This window comes from Herpailurus yagouaroundi, unplaced genomic scaffold (assembly GCF_014898765.1).
Source record: "Herpailurus yagouaroundi ecotype Mexico unplaced genomic scaffold, PumYag 196, whole genome shotgun sequence".
NCBI lineage: Eukaryota > Metazoa > Chordata > Mammalia > Carnivora > Felidae > Herpailurus > Herpailurus yagouaroundi.
The window spans coordinates 9,638,631-9,653,167 of NW_024412427.1; the positions used below are offsets into that span (position 1 = coordinate 9,638,631).

Here is a 14,537-nt window from a genome sequence, read left to right on the forward strand (position 1 = left end):
TATAATAATTATTGGGGCGCCTGGGTGGCGCAGTCGGTTAAGCGTCCGACTTCAGCCAGGTCACGATCTCGCGGTCCGTGAGTTCGAGCCCCGCGTCGGGCTCTGGGCTGATGGCTCAGAGCCTGGAGCCTGTTTCCGATTCTGTGTCTCCCTCTCTCTCTGCCCCTCCCCCGTTCATGCTCTGTCTCTCTCTGTCCCAAAAATAAATAAATAAATATTGAAAAAAAATTTTTAAATAAATATAATTATTAAATTATATTTAATAATATATTAAATATATTATTTAATATAATAATATTAAATATTTAACATATTTATATTAAATATAATAATATTATATTATTAACTATAATAATACAATAATATAATGAACTCAGAAAGATGGCCAGCATCAAGGGAAAAAGCCACAAACAGGATTAATATGACCCTAGTTATGCAAAACCATCTACACACATGCACTTTACCTACGGATGACTTCAACATTGTATGAGCCACCATTTATGAGCAATTTCTGTATGCCAAGTGCTGTCCTAAGCACTTCATTCCATCATTTTATCCTTACACGAGTCTTTGAGGTAAAGACTATCACTAGTCATTGCTGGCTCCACTTCACAGACAAGAGGACTGAGGCACAGAGGTTAGGTAATTTGCTTAAAGTCAACCAGCTAAGTGGCAGAGTTGGATATGAACGTGGGTCTTACAGCACCACAGTCCACACTCTTACGTAAACCCCCAAACCCTGCCCACAGCCCCTGAGGCCCCACATGGTCTGGTCCCTGCCACCCCCTCATGCTTCACCTCATCCACTCTTTCCCCAACACGCAGCCTCCCATCTTCCTTTCTCTTCGCTGAAAACACCACTGCCCTCACACCACAGGGTTTACACCTCTGCCATTCTCTTGGACAGGAATGATTTTCCTCAGCTCTTCTTTGCTAAGGGGACTTCTCTTTACCTCTTAGGCCTCAGTCCAAGCGTCACCTCCTCCAAGACGCCTTCCTAAAAACCCAGCCTGGGCTGAGACCTCATAGTTCCAATCACCCTTCCCTGTGGACCTCACCCCTGTTTTATCTGCTTTTTTTGAGTTCCCTAAGAGTGCAGAAGTGTCCCTCAGAGTCCTGCCTCCTCTGCTCACTGCAGTGAGTGAGCACTTAACAAATATTTGATGAGTGAGTGAATGAATGAATCCATCTGCCAGGGAAGATCAACTTGGAGAGACATCTGGAAGGCTGACATCAAAATGTTAATGATGGTCACCACAGGGAGGTGGGTTCCAGGGAATTTTTACACTCATTTTTGTACTTTGGGGTTTATCTGGCTGGACAGTGTTCTGGTGGGTAGGTATCTTTTTCCAGCCCTTCAGCATTTCCCCTGTCTAGGGCACCCCTGCTACCACCCTCCCCTCCACCTCCGCCCCTGCACACACTCTCCCAGCTCTGCCTGCAGCCCCAAGTGGGCGGTGTATTAATAAACGGAGGGAGAAGGTCACCCAGCTTGCAAGCACTGAGCTGTCCTTGACTCGGGTGCAGATGAAATGCGCTGAGGCGGGGGAGCTGTTCACCAAGCGCCGAGCACGTGTGAGCTATTTCTGATTCCCACCCAGCCGGGCACAGCACATCTGCCATGGGAGCCAGGGCCAGCCTGGCGGGCAGCGGGGGGATCCACTGACCAGCCACCGGGCCGTGCTCACAACCAGACCCACCACTGCCCCGCTGAAAACTCACCCACAGTCTTCCAGTGTTTGGGGGGACAAGACCCTCAGATTGGCAGCTGAGGCTCAGCAAGACCAAGTTCCCACCCCCCTTCCTGCCCCCCACTCTCCCCAGCGCAACCAGGCTCTCCCTTAACTCCCGGCCTTTGCATGTCCCATCATTTCCTCCGCCAGGAACGCCTGCTCTGTCTCCAATTGTTGGCTCCTTCCCTCTGAACTTAGAAGTCTCAGCTCAGACCACTGGTCCTCCAGGGAGCCCTGTCCCTGTCCTAGGGCTTCCTGCTGCCGCAACAGGTATCTTGATGCTGTCTTAGTGGCCTGTGATCCGCCTCCCAGACTGTAATGTGGCCACTGTGAGGGACCCTTATTAGTCACCTCCACGCCCCAGGCATCCAGCGAGGGCCTGGGCCGCAGCAGACACAAATCCACGTAACCCACTGGCTACACAAGGGAGAAGGTGCTCTGAGTGCTGAGAGGGACTAGAAGGCAGAGAGGCTCAGGAAGTGGGGGGGGGGGGGAAGGGGAACAGGAGGGGAGCAAATGACTGAATTTGGCTGGGCCTTGGAGGCCAAGAGTCAGAGAGATGTGGCTCTAGGGGACAGGGAGGTGGAGAGGAAGACCCATCCACAGTCAGTAGGGGAGAGTCCCGGTCCAGCCAGCCCAGCCCGGAGCTCCAAGCAGCACAGGTGCCAGGTGCCAGGTGTGGCTGCTCAGAGGCCCTGCCTCCCCCAGCCCCAACAAGAGCAGTGGATACGGAATCTGCACAGAATGGAGCATTTTGTCTAAATATATCTGCTCCCCAGTGAAGGATACACAGGGAGGGAGCGGGGGGGTGGGGGGGCACGGTGGGCCTGCAGTGCTGGAAAGACCGTTGCTTGCCCACAGGCACTTGCTCACAGGCCCACAGCCCCCTGCCCTGGCAGAAAGGGTCCACTCTGGACCCCAGGGAAAGAGGTGAACCTGGGTGGCCTCTCCAGGCAGGATTCCCATTGCCTGACGTCCCACCTAAAAGCTGCTGCTTTGAATATGGGCCAAGCACAAATCAGGACAGCAGAGGAGGGAGGGGGACACAGGCGCAGGGCCTGGGGGAGGTGACCCAGGGGTGGGGCCTGGGGGAGGGAGACCCAGAGATGGGGCTGAGGGAGAGGACACAGAAGTGAGCTTGAGGGAGGGGGACACAGGGAGGGTGCTTGGGAGAGGGGACCTTGGTCTAGGCAGTCCAGAGTCCAGCCTCTGCTCACCACCTTCTTGCAACAAAGGCATAGACAGGGAGACAACTCAACAGGGTCACATCGGAGCCTGGGGGCAGTGAGGGCCAGAGGATCCAAGCACCCTGGCTCCCTGGCATCCTGAGAGTTCCTGGAATTCTCTTCAGCTTCCTGAGGTTCTCTCAAGGATCCTTCAGAGTAGGATAGCAGAAAGAGCACTAGATCCCAAGTCCAAGCCTCTGATTCAGTCCCATGTCCACCACTGAGGCCCTCAGGCAAGTCATGTCTGGGCCTCCACTTCCCCATCCGTAAAATGGAGATAAGCACATCTCCCTCTGTGTGCTGGTCTCACTGGGAGGCCCAGGCTGACCTGTGAACTGATCTGGACTGGAGTGTGAGGAAGGAATGCCAGAGGGTCCAGTGTGCATGTACACATGGAGAGAGAGCAGATCAGAAGACAGCATAACATCAGCTGCTTTTTCTTGAGCACCTACTATGTGCTGGGCCCTGCCCTAGGTACCTTAACACACAGAACTCACTTCGCCCTGACATCAAGCCTCCAGGCAGGCGGTGACATCATTATCCCATGGGGAACAGATGGAAAAACTGAGGTTCAAAGAGATTTCTGTAACCTGCCGAAGGTCACATAGCTGGCGAGCTGAGCCAGAACCCAACTCAGGCCAATCCCTCAGTCAGCTCACTTCCTCCTGTGGGTGGACAAGCTTGCTGGCTGCCACCCCAGGGTGGTCAGCCTATGGCTCTGAAAAGCCTTCCCAGAATCCTCACGGCTGAGGCAGTTGCCACTTTCCATTCAATTTTGTGCTTTCAATTAAAAACAAGACCAGGAAAAAAAAAAAAAAAACCTGCTCATTAAAACAGCTGGACATTAATACTTGCCGCTATTAACACCTCATTTTTAAAGGGCAATAAGTCTCCCTTTAAACTCCCAGAGTCTCCCGCCCCACCCTCACTCAAGCTCACCCTAGACAGGATGATACAGTGGCTAAGAGCATAGGCCATGAGGACGGGCAGTCTGGGTTCAAATTCCAGCTCTGCTAGCTGCTGCTCGACCTTAGGAGTGTCATTCTCCCTCTCTGTGACTTGTTTCCCCATTTGTAGAGAGGGGACAGTCATCCCTCCCACCCAGAGTCCTTGGGTGTATTAGAGAGAAAGACAATTCAAGATCTGGCCCAGGTCTTACTGGAAACAGTCAGCATCACTCCTATTTAGCATATGGATGATGAGTCTACACCAGATTCCCTCAAAGTGGCTCCTGCACTGTATATATGTGAAAGAGAGGTAATAAATGTTTATGATCGTTTTAAGCCACTAACTTTTGGGGTAATTTGTTACGCAGAGGTAGATAACTAAGGCAGACGGTGAGCCTTGAGATGGAGTGGAAGAGAGGCGAGAGAAGCCAGAAGCTGCTTCCAGAAGGTGTGGTTTACCCTGCTCTCATGCTGGGTATGCAGGGGCTCCCCTCTAGTGGCCCCAGTCTGTCCAGAGATGCCTCCCTCCCAACCTCAGCCTTCCCTGGGTGGCTGCTTCTTACAACTGTTTACAGATGCCAGAGCAGATCTGAAACAGCTCATCTAACCCACAGAGCCTACTATGTGCCAGCACGGAGTTAAGGCTTCCACATTGGTTTTCATTAACTTCTCACAACAGCCTCTGGAGCTGAATATTATTATCCCCATAGCCTAGAATAATGTCTGACACAGTAGATATTTGTAATAGTTAGTGTGGACTAGGCTGCACTGACAATAGACCCCCAAATTTCAGGGGCTTACAGAATGAGAAACATATTCCTTTCAAGCAGTTGGGCTTCTCCCCAGGTTGGCAAAAAACAGCCCTGGTGGGTCCATAAACTAAAAGGAGTCAACCGAACAACCAACTTCCCGATTGCTCGACACCAGGCACCCCCACATTGCCCCAGATGGGCTCATGCAGTCATTGCTCCTACTCCCAGTACGGGAGGAAAGGAGCGAGGGGACGTGTAGGCTGAGCTCTTGTCCGAGGCACCTGCCACATGACCTGGCCCCTGTGCAGGAAAGGAGCCTGAGGGGGCACCGGCTGTACTCTGGCCACCGGGCTCAAAAGTGCTCGGCTCACACTCATGAGCCATGCACCCACTATGCTCCAGGCCCCAGGCTGGGCACCGCTGGGAGCACCAAGAAGCATCAGCCTGGCCCCTGCCTGGAGGGGTAGGGGAGGCAGACATATAAGTGGACCTCATAGTGCACAGGCCTCTGGAGTCCAGGCAGGAGTGGCTCCCGTGAATGAGAGAGAAAGTCTCCTGAAAGGGCAAGGCCTAGGCTGAGTGGTAAATAACAAATAGGAGTTACCAAGCAAAGACTTTGGGGAAGGGTATTCTGGGCAGAGGGAACAGTAAATGTGAAGGCTGGGGGCCAGAAGACATGGAATGTTCTGTAAGTCCCAATTCACTCAGCTGAGCTGTAAGTGAGAGCATGCCGGAGGGGGCCGGAGGGGGCTGCAGGAGTGCACAGGGGCAGGTGACAGAGGCCACTCAGAGCTCTGGGCTATGCTGAGGTGTGAGGGGCTGGGTGTGGCTTCCGGATCACTTTGCCTGCATGTAGATGGTCTATGGGCAGGAGACCTGGGAGGGGGATGGGAGAGTCATCTTGGCCAGAGGCCATGGAGGCCAGAGCCAAAAGACGCTTGAGAAGGGGACATGGGGCAGGGAAGGAGCCCAGCCTCTGCTCTGTGGCTGAACTCCCAGACCCGTCCCAAGGGCTCCAGGGGCAAGGCTGCCTCCCCGCCGGGAGAGAAATGGCCTTGTCATTTATCAAACCCAGCCTGGCAAATGGTTCCTGGAGGCCTCGGGGCTGCTGGCCATGGGTCCTCTCTGCCCACCACTGCCCACTGCCCACTGCCTGTGCCCCTGCCCCGTCCAGCATCAGCAGAGGATGGTGACACCAGGTCAGCAGAGGTCAGTTGGCTCTGGCCTCAGCCTCAGCAGGCAGGCAGATGGCCAACACTCCATGCCAGTGCCGGGAAGGCCTGGGGTGTGGCCAGCCAGGAGAGCACTGTGGGTCTGCCCTGCTCCGGAACCTTCTGTGGCTCCTCAGTTTCTTTCAGTGGGAAGCATCCATGCAAGGGGTGGTACTGAGGAGAGGAGTCCCCTCTCCACGCTAACCTGCGGTGGGACCTCAGTGAGAGCCAAGGGTTCTGCTAACTACAACCAGGGCAGTCCCTTCAGGAACCCCTCGGGGATCTGATTCACATCTGGCAAGTTTCCAGCCACACTGGGGCAGGCTGCTTCACCTTTCTGGGCCTCAGTTTCCTCATGTGTCAACAGTGCATCCTGTATCCCACCAGGCCCTGATTCTACCTCACATGAAGCCCCTTGCTCTCCAGGCTTTGGAACTTCATACTGCCCCTGCTGCCCACCACAGGGTTAACTCCTTCTCCTCCCAGGCATCAGGTCTGTCACCTCCTTGGGGCAGCCCTCCCTGACCCCACCAGACTAGGTTTCCTTATACTCCGTGGCAGCAGCACAGGTCACTGATGTGAGTTTATATTCGTCTGGGAAGTTATCATGACTGTTGGCCTCCCAAGAGGATCGCGGGCTCCCCAGGCCAGGGACCAGGAGTTCCACTGGCTGATATAGGCCCAACACCTGCTCTGGGCACAGAGCAGACACTTCGCATGTGTTTGCTGAATGAATACTTAGAAGAAAGGGAGGAAAGAAAGGGAGGTCAGGAGGGATGATAATATCTACCTCCTAGGGTCGAGAGCACCTGACAATACACAAAAGGCCTGGCTTGAGTGGGGGGCAACGTCACTCACACGCATGTGTACACACACATCTCTCACACACTCCCCACACACATATACACACACACCACATAAAACGTTAACACATACTCCACACACACACACATATCCGCCCCCCATGCATGCAGGGGAGCGAAGAAGGGGCCTGAGGGTGGCCTCACCTCCCTGTCCACACCCACATTCACCCAGAGCCCCCTGATAAACCAGATATAAGAGAGTCAGATCACGGGGTACCTGGGTGGTTCAGTCGGTTAAGCATCTGACTTTAGCTTAGGTCATGATCTCATAGTTCATGGGTTCAAGCCCCGCATTGGTCTCTGTGCTGTCAGCCCAGAGCCTGGAGCCTGCTTTGGATTCTCTCTCTCCCTCTCTCTCTGCCCCTCCCCAGCTCACACTCTGTCTCTCTCTCAAAAATAAATAAACATTAAAAAAAAAAAAAAAACTAAAAAAAAAAAAAAAAAAAGACAGAGAGAGTCACATCTACAGATCGGCAGAGGCTGGCCCGGCCCAGTGGGGAGCCAAGACCTCTGCCCAGACCTCTGTCCCCACCCACATTGTCCCTGGAAGGCCTCACACATGCCCAGTCCTCCAGGAATCTCTCACACCCCAAAGGTGGCAGGTTTCCCTGGAGAAGAAGTGCGAGATGCTGACACTTCCTTGCCTGTCATCACACCTTGGCTTCAAGGGTGGGTGCTGGAGGTCGATGAGGAAGCTCAGAAAATACCCAGAAGTGGCAGCCAGGTAGGGGTCCAGAGATGGGCTGGGGCAGCTCCAACCCCCTACCCCACCCCACCGTTACCACACAGATGGAGAAACTGAAACCTAGAGAAGGGAACAGGAGGCTCACAGTGACCCAGCCGGCTTCCTGCCTGGGGTCTGCCTTCTGGCCTGGATGCCTGACTCACACGGACCTGGGTTTAAATCCTAGATCTACCATTCACCTGCTGTACAGCCTCAGTTTCCTCGGATGTAAGATGGACATGATCAGAGCACCTTGCTCCCTCCACTGTGGGGGACACATATGGAAAACACATGTGGCAGAGGGCCCTGTCCCTCCAGGAGCTCCTCCTGAGTCACAGGGACCCCTCAGAGCCATCAACACAAGCGGCCCAGTCGGCCTCAGAATCCCAAAGCCCAGCCTTCACAGTGCACACTGCCCAGAAAAGGCAGGCAACCACGCCAGGGTCACACAGCAAGGCCCCAACACACTGGGACTCGAACTGGGCCCTGTACAGCAGAGCCTCCCACCCTACAAGTGGATCTGGCAGAGCCGAGGAGGTGCCAGGGCTTGTCGGCAGCCAGGGGAGGGAGGGAGGCAGGCAGGCAGCTGGGGGTGGTGGGAAGAGCCTTTTCTCCCCTGTCTTTAGCAAACCCGGATCCCCGTCTCCAAGCTGCGCTCCAGAGCCCTTGATTGCTGCGTCACTGCGCGCAGTCAGCCCGCAGTGGGCGGAAGGAGAGGCTCCCTCCCTCTGGCTTGAGCTTAGGGGACAGGGATAGGTGGGAAGCCAGGCAGAGGGTCAGGGGTAAGGACAGGGAGGGCTCCCTGACACCTCCCAGAGGGAATCTCAGCTCCGTTCACCCCTGGAGTCACAGAGGGCTGAGCTAGACAAGCCTTGGAGACCTAACCCCCGGAACTTCAACAAACAGATGGAGATCATGAGGCCCAGAGAGGTGCTGGGATTCCGTAGGGGAGTCCCAGCAGCAAATCAGGTCCCCAGTCATTCCAAACCCCCATCTCCTGGGAGCTGCAAAGCAAAAGCCTCCTGGACCCACCCCTGTCACCGCAGGCTCATCTGTCACAGTAGAGAGAAAAATATGTGAACCCAGAGGCCTAGTTTTCACTCCTCAGCCCGATATCTGGGGGCACAGAGACCCCCTCCTGCACAATCACAAATACTTCATCAGGGTGTGGTTCTGAGCCCCTGTCATGGGGCCCAGCACAGTGCGAAGGTACACAGCAGGTACTCAATAAGTGGTCTTGTACTCTGTTTATATGCCAGGATGCCTGCCCCATTTCTCCATTATCAAAGACAGAACCTGCCCACATCATATGCTTTCTAAAGATGACCCCCTCATGTACCAAATGTGGCTAGAGCCATTTTTGAAGCAAACTCCGGGGGATGGGTCACCTGTACAGGCCTTCTTAGGCCGAAGGAAGGAATGCAAATGCCACGTTTGTTCTGCTGCCTTCTCACAAGCGTCTGTACCCCTGTACTAGGCCCTGGAGGCTGCTGTATGTGAGGGATCTGCCCCTTCACCGAGTGATCCCAGGAATCCAGTGTCTCGTGCCGCATCTATGGTCCCTCCTCCACACCCGTGTCACCACCCAATGCCCCTGGAGCCCTATAGATGGGCCACCTCCCAGAACTGTGAGTTAGTGAAGAGCAAAGTCACGGGGAGGGGCCATTGTTCTCTTGCTAACAGCCATGCGACCCACCAGGCCTCTGGTGGGGCCAGGAAGGGACCACTGACATCTAGGGGCGCTCCTGAGCTGCTGTGGGCTCAGGCCAAGTCCTACCTCTAGCGAGTGGCCAGGTTCCCACAAGCCAGGGTCTGGGTCTGCCACATTCAATTCCCACGGCCCAACGTGCACCTCTATACACACACACCCCCTCACCCATCACTGCTGGCGAACACATCTCCAGAATGTGGGCGAAGACTAGATTCTACACTCTAACCGGTTTGAATTCAAATCCTGGCACCCTCCACTTTGCCAGCTCTGGGGCCTTGGGCAGCTACAGCTCTCTGCGCCTGTCTCCTCATCTGTAAAATGGGGATAATAATAGGGGTCATGGGACTAAAGGAGAGGCTGAATTTAAGGGGCTTTCAGCTGGTGCTCATTAAACAGAGGGCCCAGCACTGCACTTGGCTCCCGGGAGTTGGTCACTGGTACTTGGCTCGGTGAGTGGGTGTTAGCCACTGACACCACTGCCATTATCATTATCATCACCAACAGCAGCAGGGATCCCCAAGCCTGGTTTTGCAACCAGCCCTGGTGAAGGGTGTAGCAAAATTCTCCAAACAAAATTTGCTTCCATTCATTTTGGGTTTCTGAAAAGGCCACGTCAGACAGCTTGGCGGGGAGGAGGCGGCGTTGCGAAACCCAGCACAGAGGGATCCAGAGCCCCACTCCTCGGCTCAGGAAATGATGTGCCATCAGCTAGCAATAGGCTCCTGTGCGCGGGCACCCCAAGGGCTCCTGGGCTGTGGGTTCACCTCCTGCCACCCTCTGGGTGACCTTGGGAAGCTACCCAAACTCTCTGAGCCTCAGTTTCCTCATCTGTTAAATGGAGACATGCCCACCTCTGGGGGTAGGGGGCGGGGTGGAAAGATGTGGAGATTAAATATCTTCTGCAAACTGTTGTACATGGCCTGAAGGCCTCTGTCCTGGCCAGGGGCATCCACCAGCAGACTGTGGACAGGGTGTAAGAACAGAACACACACTCCCCACCCCCCCACCATGGGCCATGACAAAAGTCTAGTCACATAAGTCTTAGTGGCCCCCCCACAGGAGTCTGATGAAGTCAAGGGTGGGCTTGTCTTTGGTCCAACACACAGGAGGCCTCTCATCAGTGACAGCCTTTTCCAAAAAGGGTGCAGTGAGAGTGTGCATAATGGGGTGCCTTTCCCACCAGAGCCAGCCCCCACACTCCCTTAACTGACAGGTCATCTGTCAGAAGAAGCTGCTGAGCCTCATCAGCTCCCCGTTGACCCCCACCCCAAGCGCTAATACACACTGGCCTCCAAAGCCACTAGAGCAAACACAGCCCCATCCCAGCTCTCCACACGCTCAAAGAAGAGGCAGGGGCCTTGAGAATTCCCCTCCTGGGCTGTCAGGATCACAGACTCCACACTGAGACGGTGGAAATTCTCTGAGATCACAAGGTCCAAGCTTGCACTTTATCAAGGGAACCCAGAGAGGGGACACACTGCATTCAAGGCACACAGCAAGGCAGCAACAGGGCTCCGGGCACAGACGGGACACTCCCCATGCCGGCACGCTGCCCCCCTCCATGACAAGCCTCCTGTGGGCTGCCCCCTTCCCCAAGCCTGCCCAGCACGTGGCTGCCTCCCAGCTCTCATCAATGTAGTTCTCTCAGCCAGCAGTGCCCTTCCGGCCATTCTCCATCTACCCAAATCCTCTAATCCTCCCAAATCCACCCCAGATCTAGTACATGTCCTCCAGGAAGCACTTCCCACAGGCCCAAACTCTTCCCAGCACCGGACAGCACCAGCCCCCACCTCCAGGAAGGGCCTGGCAGGGTGACTACAGTTCACAGAGCAGGGCCCTGTGGGTTTGACTCTGTCCCCAACCCTAGGGGACACCGAGCAGGCCTCAGGAAGCCCTGGTGGCCCGAAGACAGAATGGAGCATTAGGAAATGGCAGACAAGCTAGTGGACAAGTTGGTGACCTACTGAATGAAAGTAAGGAAGTGATGATGTGTATAATGAATTGGCAGAAATAAATGTCAGACCGTATACCCCTGAAGACACAGGCTCCTGCCCAAGCATGGCTCCTCACTCTCTTATAGAGTCTTTGAGGTCCTACAGACACACTGGGATTGTAGAGGCTATGGGCCTCTAACCCCACAGAGCCTGACCAAATGCTTTTGAGTTTGCAGGCCCAGCTGGAGACCAGGAGCCCATATGGACAGTTGTATTGACAACTAGACCTCGTCAAGGCTCCCACCATGTTCTGCCACCCAGCCCTTGACTTAGGATGGCCCAAATGACACTTGTCCATTCATTCAGCCAAATAAATGGACCGAGGGTCCAGAATGAACCAAGACCTGTTCTCAGCACCAGTGGGATGGCATAAAGAGGCAGGCATGACCCTGCTCTGCTCCACACAACTACATCAAGAGGCATCCAGTAATAAGGAACAGTGGCTGGTAGTGAAGGCAGAGGCCTGTGGGGGCTGGGAAGTGGTGACAGGGATACAATCTGGCCTGGGTGTCAGGGAAGGCTTTCTTCTGGAAGTGATACACCTAAGTTGAGTCTGGATGAGAGGTAGTAATTAAGTAGGCAAATGGGAAGGGGGCGGCGTTCAGGTAGAGGAACCAGCGTGTGCAAAGACCCTGAGGCTGGAGGCAATGAGGCCTGTTCCAGGAACTGAAAGCAGGCCAGGGGGACCCAAGCCAAAGAGGGAAGGGAGGAGCTGTAAGATGTGGCTAGAAAGGTAGCTAGCCTGGGGAGGAGGCTAGGCTTCATTCTAGGAGTAGTGGGCATATATTGAGTACCCATGGTGTGCTTTAAAAAAAAAAAAAAAACCTGCATTCAAGATTTTATTCACATTATAGAATGTTTAAGTGGAAGTGTTTAAATGCACCATAGTCAGATAATGCTGTTTTTAATGCTTTTCTGAATGACTGAATCTATCAATTAATCACAGATATATGGGAGCATAGAGACCACCTGCTCCTGTCCCACAGAGTGCCCAGTACAATTCCTCAGAGCCTCCCCATCATGTAGAAACACTGGCATTTATGAAGCTAGTGGCCCCATAAACTGCACAAGAAATTAACGAGATGCCAGTGGGTGCCCCTGGTACGTCCAATTCGTCACCAAGTCTTACAAAAGCTCTAAAGTACACAATCTATCCTTAGCTCCGAGTACTGTTCAGCCTCCTTTCAAAAAACACCAATTCAGCTGCCAGGCAGCCTTGCACCCAGGGCACAGCCCTCGAACCTGCAGCTCTGTTTCAAGGCGGAAACCAGCCGGATGCTGCCCTGGGTCCCACATAACCCAGCCATCAGGCCTGCTCTGCCCCACACTTTCTCTCTAGTTGGGACCTTGCACTCCGCCCCCAGAGCCTGGCACAGACTGTCTCTCCTCTGCCCCCAGACAAAACAGGGGCTCCTTGAGGGTGGGGACCACATCAGATCATTACACGTCTCTAGCATCCAGCACAGGCCCAGTCCAGTCTCTGATGGATGAATGACGGAAGGGTGCCATGGACATCACACAGAGGCACACTCACAGAAGTTGAGCTGCTGTTATCTGGGCTCCAGGAGGACTCAGGAGTCCTGGCGCACCCCTGCCACAGCACAGGCACACGCACACACGCCTGCCCCACGTGCACAGCCAGTGTCTCCAAGAGCTGCTGGGAACACACTCTGCATCTGCTGCTGACTGGCCTCCAACAGCCAGCTCCAGGGCCTGGCGGTGGCTCCCAGCACTCCAGCCACCAATCGGTCACCCAGCTCTGCAGCCCCACCCAGCCCTGCTGCCCATGGGAGTCTGGCTTAGGCCCCTCAGGCCACCCTGGGACCAGACAGCCCACAGTTCCCTCTGTGGGACAGAAACTGGGCTCCTCCAACAGCCACTCTCGGAGATGATCCTGTACAACCTCCAGACTCCACCACCTTGAGCCTTCAGGAAAACACAGCCCCCTCCCACAAGTGAAGGCACAAGAGCAAAGACAGCCAGAACCAGGACCCTGGGGAGCTAGGCTGAGACTGAAGGTGCACCAGGGGTAGAGGCAGGCCGGTGCAGCCTCCTGGGGCTGGGGACTGCAGCCCGCCGCGCGCCTCCCCCCCCCCCCCCCCCCGGTCATTTCCACTTCCAGGCAGGTGGGGGTGCAGGAACCCTCCCACCCACAATTAGCACTGCCCCCCAAGCTTGAGGCTTACATCCTCAGGGCACCTCATCCACCCCCTTACCCACCTCCCCACAACTGGCCTTCGCCAATCCATAGCCCCTTTCCTCATCTCATTCCCACAACATCAACAGTCCCTGGCTGCCCGCCCCTCTGCAACACCGGCAGCTCTGAGGAAGAAGGGGAGAAGGGAGAGGGATGAGAACACCAAGGAATGGAACGATGGAGGGGGGTTGGAGCCGGTAGGTTCGGCCGAAAGAGGCCAGGGGCAGTCATCACATGTCCAGGTAGCACATGTCCCCTCCCAGCAGGCCCCGCACATCTGGACCCAGCTGGCCTCTCCGGCCAGCGGGTCCACCTGCCACGGGCTCTGAACGCGAACCCCTTTCACCGCGGGGCGCCGCACGTGGGGGCCTCCCGTGGCCATGTGAGCGCCCCCCCAACCCAGGTGCCCAGGTCAGCCCAGCCCCTCCCGGGTACGCAAACAGGGAGGGGGCGCCATGCAGCGCTGGGAAGTGGGGTTGCCCCCGCCCCCTCCCCAGATGCCGGGTCCGGGAAAAGAGCTCCGGAATGGGGGTGCTGGCTGGGCAGGTTCCCGGGGCTACTGAGTCGGGATGGAGGCAGCTGGGCTGAACGGAGAAATGCCCCGGCCGGCCGGCAGAGCCCTCCCTCTCCTTAGCTCCCAAGGTTGGTGGGGAGGGGAGGGGTCTCCCTGACCCCCTGGCCGCCCTGCGGATTGAGGGTCGGGCCCGAGGAGGGGCTTCCCAGCTTTGGCAGCCTCTTGACATCGGAGAGTCCGCGGGAAAAAGAGGTGGAATGGGGGTCCAGCCCTGGCTAGGGGGTTCCGGGCCCCAGGCACGCCACCCCCACCCCCACCCGCTTTGGGGGTCCAAGAAAACCCAGACTGGAGGATCCCACCCAGAGAAGGGGGCTTGCCAGCCGCAGAACCGCCCCCTCGGATTGGGGGCTCAGAAGACGGAACTGGCAGGGGGAGGGGGCTTTCCTGCGCCAGCGCCGCCCGTCGGTTTAGGGAGGTCTGTCCGGGAGGAGACTCGGATCGGGGGTCTCGCCGAGGGACGGGGCGCACCGGCCCCGGAAAGGGGGTCTGGCCACTGCGCGCCACCCCCGCGCCCTCACCTGCGCCGGGCGCCTCGGCCGCCTCCGGCCCTCTCGGCCGCTGCGCTGCGCCGCCGCCGTTCGGGTCCGCTGGCAGGTCCGCCGCCT

General features: G+C 56.0%; 1 protein-coding gene across 7 annotated transcripts in view; it reads right to left on the reverse strand.

The window, feature by feature from the left end:
- DLGAP4 (DLG associated protein 4) overlaps positions 1-14,526 on the reverse strand; it is a 200,224-nt gene extending 185,698 nt beyond the window's left edge. For 2 of the 7 annotated variants that reach the window (XM_040447147.1, XM_040447149.1), the window contains exon 1: positions 14,451-14,524. The gene's annotated coding sequence lies outside the window, so the exon portion shown is untranslated. Of the gene's footprint in view, positions 1-14,450 lie in introns of all 7 variants that reach the window. The other 5 variants (XM_040447141.1, XM_040447142.1, XM_040447145.1 and 2 more) reach the window with 4 other exon arrangements.
- Positions 14,527-14,537: the final 11 nt, after the last annotated feature.